Raw genomic sequence first — 6,122 nt, 5'->3', positions numbered from 1 at the left:
CTCACTCCCTCACAGCTAAGGATCCTCTGTGCTTATCCCAGGCTTTACCCCTCACTCCCCCCACAGCTAAGGATCCTCTGTGCTTATCCCAGGCTTTACCCCTCACAGCTAAGGATCCTCTGTGCTTATCCCAGGCTTTACCCCTCACTCCCTCTCACAGCTAAGGATCCTCTGTGCTTATCCCAGGCTTTACCCCTCACTCCCTCACAGCTAAGGATCCTCTGTGCTTATCCCAGGCTTTACCCCTCACTCCCTCACAGCTAAGGATCCTCTGTGCTTATCCCAGGCTTTACCTCTCACTCCCCCCACAGCTAAGGATCCTCTGTGCTTATCCCAGGCTTTACCCCTCACTCCCTCACAGCTAAGGATCCTCTGTGCTTATCCCAGGCTTTACCCCTCACAGCTAAGGATCCTCTGTGCTTATCCCAGGCTTTACCCCTCACTCCCTCTCACAGCTAAGGATCCTCTGTGCTTATCCCAGCCTTTACCTCTCACTCCCTCACAGCTAAGGATCCTCTGTGCTTATCCCAGGCTTTACCTCTCACTCCCCCCACAGCTAAGGATCCTCTGTGCTTATCCCAGGCTTTACCCCCTCACTCCCTCACAGCTAAGGATCCTCTGTGCTTATCCCAGGCTTTACCCCTCACTCCCTCACAGCTAAGGATCCTCTGTGCTTATCCCAGGCTTTATCCCTCACTCCCTCACAGCTAAGGATCCTCTGTGCTTATCCCAGGCTTTACCTCTCACTCCCTCACAGCTAAGGATCCTCTGTGCTTATCCCAGGCTTCACCCCTCACTCCCTCACAGCTAAGGATCCTCTGTGCTTATCCCAGGCTTTACCCCTCACTCCCTCACAGCTAAGGATCCTCTGTGCTTATCCCAGGCTTTACCCCTCACTCCCTCACAGCTAAGGATTCTCTGTGCTTATCCCAGGCTTTACCTCTCATTCCCTCACAGCTAAGGATCCTCTGTGCTTATCCCAGGCTTTACCTCTCACTCCCTCACAGCTAAGGATCCTCTGTGCTTATCCCAGGCTTCACCCCTCACTCCCTCACAGCTAAGGATCCTCTGTGCTTATCCCAGGCTTTACCCCTCACTCCCCACAGCTAAGGATCCTCTGTGCTTATCCCAGGCTTTACCCCTCACTCCCTCACAGCTAAGGATCCTCTGTGCTTATCCCAGGCTTTACCCCTCACTCCCCCACAGCTAAGGATCCTCTGTGCTTATCCCAGTCTCCCTTGAAGTCTGTTACTGATTTTGCCTCAACCATCAACACTGGAAGGCTGTTCCATGCATTCACCAACAAAAACCTTACCAGTGATTCTATAGTAAACAAATTACTTTCTTGCCAATAGTTATAAATACACAAATTATTATCCTGCGTTATGCACTCCCTCACCATGGTTAGGGAGTGCAGCCTGGGCTGGAGCCCGTAGGAGGAGGGAATGGACGCTGCTGGGCAGGTTGTAGAGAGCAGGAGTAGCTATCAAAGCCTTATCTTTTCATCTTCAGAAGACTTATCTTTTTGTTGATGGAAGCTGTTCGTGGTCACTTACTTTCATAACTTATCACTTTCTCACTATTTGGGTCTGCTCATACCATTGAGTTGTCTGTTTACTAAGCTACAGTAAAAATGTCTTCATGTGTGCAATAAGCCAGACTTGGAGTGCCTGACGTGGTCCTGTTCTGCAAAGAATAAAAGCTCGCGCCGACACGCATTACCAGTAATGTTCACTTCAGCCTTACCAATGACACTGACGTTTTCCCTCCCACACACAGCAGCTATTAGTGAGCTGCGTCACATGCAAATGTATGCAAAGCAGCTCATTCATATTAAAATGGGTTAATGTACATCACAGGAACCCTTGTGATTGACGTTAAAGCTCAGGAAATGGAGCAGGTCTCCGGAGCTGCGGTGGACACTCCTTGAGAGCATCCACAGCCTATCGCGCCTTCAGTGCTCCATACGGTGCTGAGTTTTGCTGTGTGGTTGGGGGAAATCTGTTTGCTGATGCATGTCTGCCAGGGGAGTGGGGGTTGTTTCTTTGTTTCTTTCAGTATATAGGTTCTCTGTTTCTATTCCTTTCAGAGTTTTATCAGCCCTCATTTTGAGCTCCAGTTGTTTTATATAAGTCGAGAAGGATTTTTCTTGCACCTTGTTAGGATGATCACCACTGGTCTGCCCACTAAATATGTTTATATCTTTGGAGGTAATTTTCAAAGGAGTTACACCTGTAAATATAATATACTATTGTAGCAATTTTTAAAAGCCATTTTTGCACATATAGTGCACGTATGCACGTAAAACCTAGTGACAATTAAATGGCATATATTGTAGCTATTTTCAAAAGCACATGTACATGGGTAAAGTGCACGGACATGTGTAAAACCCAGTTTTAAGCATGTAAATCCTTTTGAAAATTACCCTTTAAGTGTTGTATTACATATTGTACAAAAATAAATGTTTTCATATACTGCTATAAGTGTTTTATTACATATTAATTAGAAATAAATGTTTTCATAGATATTAGACTGGCTATAAGTGTTTTATTATATTCTGTGGGTATTTATCTTTAATTAGCAGCAAAAGTGTTTAATTACAAATTTTACACATGTAAGAGGTAAATTTTAAAAGGTTGCTCATGTTGAAAGGCCCCAAATACAACTCGTATTTTAAATTGGCCCAAATACACGCGTTTATGCACGTGTGCGAGCAACCCAATGCATGGAAAGGAGAGGTTTTTAAGGCATGTCAGGGATATTCTGAGGCGGGGGCATAAATTCGGATTTTAAATCCCACAGCCTTGAGCGCATTGGGCTGTTACCCGCACTTATTGATGAGGTGGAAGTCTGCAGATTATGACAGGGTGAGGGGTCTGGGTAAACTGGGGGGTGAGCAGGCTGAAGGACCAGAGGGGTCTGGATGACCTAGACTGGGCGAACTGGTGGACCAATGGATCAAACTGGCTTTTTCTTCACATGCGCGTGTTAAATCCAACACATTTCTAAGGGACATACGCGAAGAACGTTTCCTCGCATAAACCACTTAGAATCAGGAGCATACGTACAGTATGTGCATTAGGTGTATTTTAAATCATTTGTGCGTACTTGCAAAGATTTGTCTTAAGATTGCAGCGTATATGCACTCGTGCGCACGTGCGTTCATTTTAAAGTCACCGACCCTGTGTCCAGGCAGTTGTCTGTGGCAGGCGGAGTTCAGTCAGGATCAAGGTCCAGGTAGTGGTCAGTGGCAAGTGGAGTTTGATCAGGATCAAGGCCAGGCAGTGGTCAGTGGCAGGTGGAGTTCAGTCAGGATCAAGGTCCAGGTAGTGGTCAGTGTCAGGTGGAGATCAGTCAGACTCAAAGTTCCAAGTTGAAGTCAAACCAGAGATCTGTCCAAAGGAGTCAAGGGACAGACAGCAGCCAGGGAGGCAAGGAACAGCAGAAGCGAGCAGAGAAGACATGGAAGACTGAAGACAAGGAGCTGAAGACCGACCATAAAGAAGAGAAGACAAGGAACTCAGGAACACACACCAAGGCTGCCTCACCAGGAACCATGGAGAAGAGAACAGGACACCAGGAACTCAGGGAAATAGATCAGGAACTCAGAAACAACAACCAGGAACTCGCAGAGGTAAAGTACCCCTACTGGAGTAGTCAACCTGTTGCCAAGGCAGGGAGCTACTGAGCAGTGGCCTTTATGGTCCCCAGCTGGTGATGTCATCAATGGGCGCCGCTGGTCTATTCTCACCACAAGCCAAGGGCCTGGGACAGCTGCAGCGTCGGAGGCAAGGCGGAGCACAGCGGGACCAGCATCGGTGGTGATGGGAGCGGCAGAGGCCAGCGGAACACATCGGTCAGCCGCATCTCTCTTCGGGGGCCTTGTCCCAGCGTCTGGCTGCATCACAATGGACTCGGGGCTGGAAGTAAGAGCAGTGGTCCACAGGCCTGCCCCTGGACTGCCGAATGCAATAGTTAGCAGTGTAATTATTCTTCTATGTCATCCATAGATTTACTTTATTTATTTATGTATTTATTTAGCACACACCTTTCCATTGCTTGCTCAAGGGGAGTTGCATTCAGGTACTCTAGGATTTATTACATCCTAGAGATATATATATACTTTATTATTAATATTAATATTCTATTCATTTCTGCAATGATGTTTAATTACCAACTGATCTAGAAAGAAGACGTTTCCTGTTCCATTACTGCACTCCCACAGAGCCTGCAAGCTCACACAATCTGCCATTTCTGTATTCGTTTCATCTGCATTTCCTGCCTGACAAGACAATGTAAATTGCCCATCTGATCATGCAATCTGATAAAAGAACAGGGAAGTGACACTGCTCTTTTTTAACAATCTCAAAATACATGCAACTCCATGACTCAATTTCTCCTTTTTTAAAAAACAATTCCAGCAGCATCTTTAAGAAGCAAACTCTGCCAGTGCCAGTGCCAGCTTGGAGAAGAGACGACTGAGGGGGGATATGATAGAGGTGTTTAAAATCATGAGAGGTCTAGAACGGGTAGATGTGAATCGGTTATTTACTCTTTCGGATAGTAGAAGGACTAGGAGACACTCCATGAAGTTAGCATGGGGCACATTTAAAACTAATCGGAGAAAGTTCTTTTTTACTCAACGCACAATTAAACTCTGGAATTTGTTGCCAGAGAATGTGGTTCGTGCAGTAAGTATAGCTGTGTTTAAAAAAGGATTGGATAAGTTCTTGGAGGAGAAGTCCATTACCTGCTATTAAGTTCACTTAGAGAATAGCCACTGCCATTAGCAATGGTTACATGGAATAGACTTAGTTTTTGGGTACTTGCCAGGTTCTTATGGCCTGGATTGGCCACTGTTGGAAACAGGATGCTGGGCTTGATGGACCCTTGGTCTGACCCAGTATGGCATTTTCTTATGTTCTTATGACCATGCCAGGAAAAAGACACTCTCTGCCAGAAAACAAAATATATGTTTCTGGGAGTTAATTAAATAACTCATTTGGACATCATTCAGATGAAATGCAACATTTGTAATACTGGCAGAGTCAGCCAATGATAACATCATGCTAGAGATCAGATCCAGTCAATGACAGCACCATGCTGAGAACCAGACAAAGCCAATGATAGCACCACACCAGGGATCAGACTCAACCAATGATAGCACCATGCCAAGGATCAGACAAAGCCCCAAATCAAGGACCAAATAAAGTCAATGATAACATCATGCTAGAGATCAGACAAAGCCAATAATAGCACCATGCCAAGGATCAGACTCAGCCAATGATAGCACCATGCCAAGGACCAGGCTCAGCCAATGATAACATCAAGCTAGAGATCAGATCCAGCCAATGACAGCACCATGCCAAAGACCAGACTCAGCCAATGATAGCACCACAGCAGGGATCAGTTTTAACCAATGATAGCACCTTGCAAAGGACCAGACAAAGCCAATGATAGCACCATGCCAGGGATCAGATTCAGCCAATGATAGCACCATGCAAAAGAGCAGACAAAGCCAATGATAGCACCATGCCAGGGATCATATTCAGCCAATGTTAACATTATTATAAAGGTCAGACTCAACCAATGATAGGACCAGACAATGATAGCACCATGTCAAGGATTAAACAAAGTCAATGGTAGCACTATGCCAAGGACTAGACTCAGCCAATAATAGCACCATGCCAAGGACCAGGCTCAGCCAATGATAACATCATGCTAGAGATCATATCCAGCCAATGATATCACCATGCCAAGGACCAGACAAAACTAATGATAGCACCATGCCAGCCAATGATAACACCATGCCAGGGATCAGATTCAGTCAATTATAGCATCCCTAGGACTGGACTCAGCCAATGATTGCACTATGCCAAGGACCAGACTCAATTAATGTTAGCATCATGCTAAGGACCAAACACAGCCAATGATAGCACCAAACCAGGGATCAGATTCAGTCAATGATAACATCATGCTAGAGATCAGACTTAGCCAATGATAGCACCATGCTAGAGATCAGACAAAGCCAATGATAGCACTCTGCCAGGGACCATACATAGCCCCGAATCAAGGACCAAATAAAGTCAATGATAACATCATTTATTTATTTATTTATTTAG

This window comes from Rhinatrema bivittatum, chromosome 19 (genome assembly GCF_901001135.1).
Source record: "Rhinatrema bivittatum chromosome 19, aRhiBiv1.1, whole genome shotgun sequence".
Lineage (NCBI taxonomy): Eukaryota > Metazoa > Chordata > Amphibia > Gymnophiona > Rhinatrematidae > Rhinatrema > Rhinatrema bivittatum.
The sequence above is the reverse complement of the archived record's forward strand: the minus strand, read 5'-3'. Positions refer to the sequence as shown.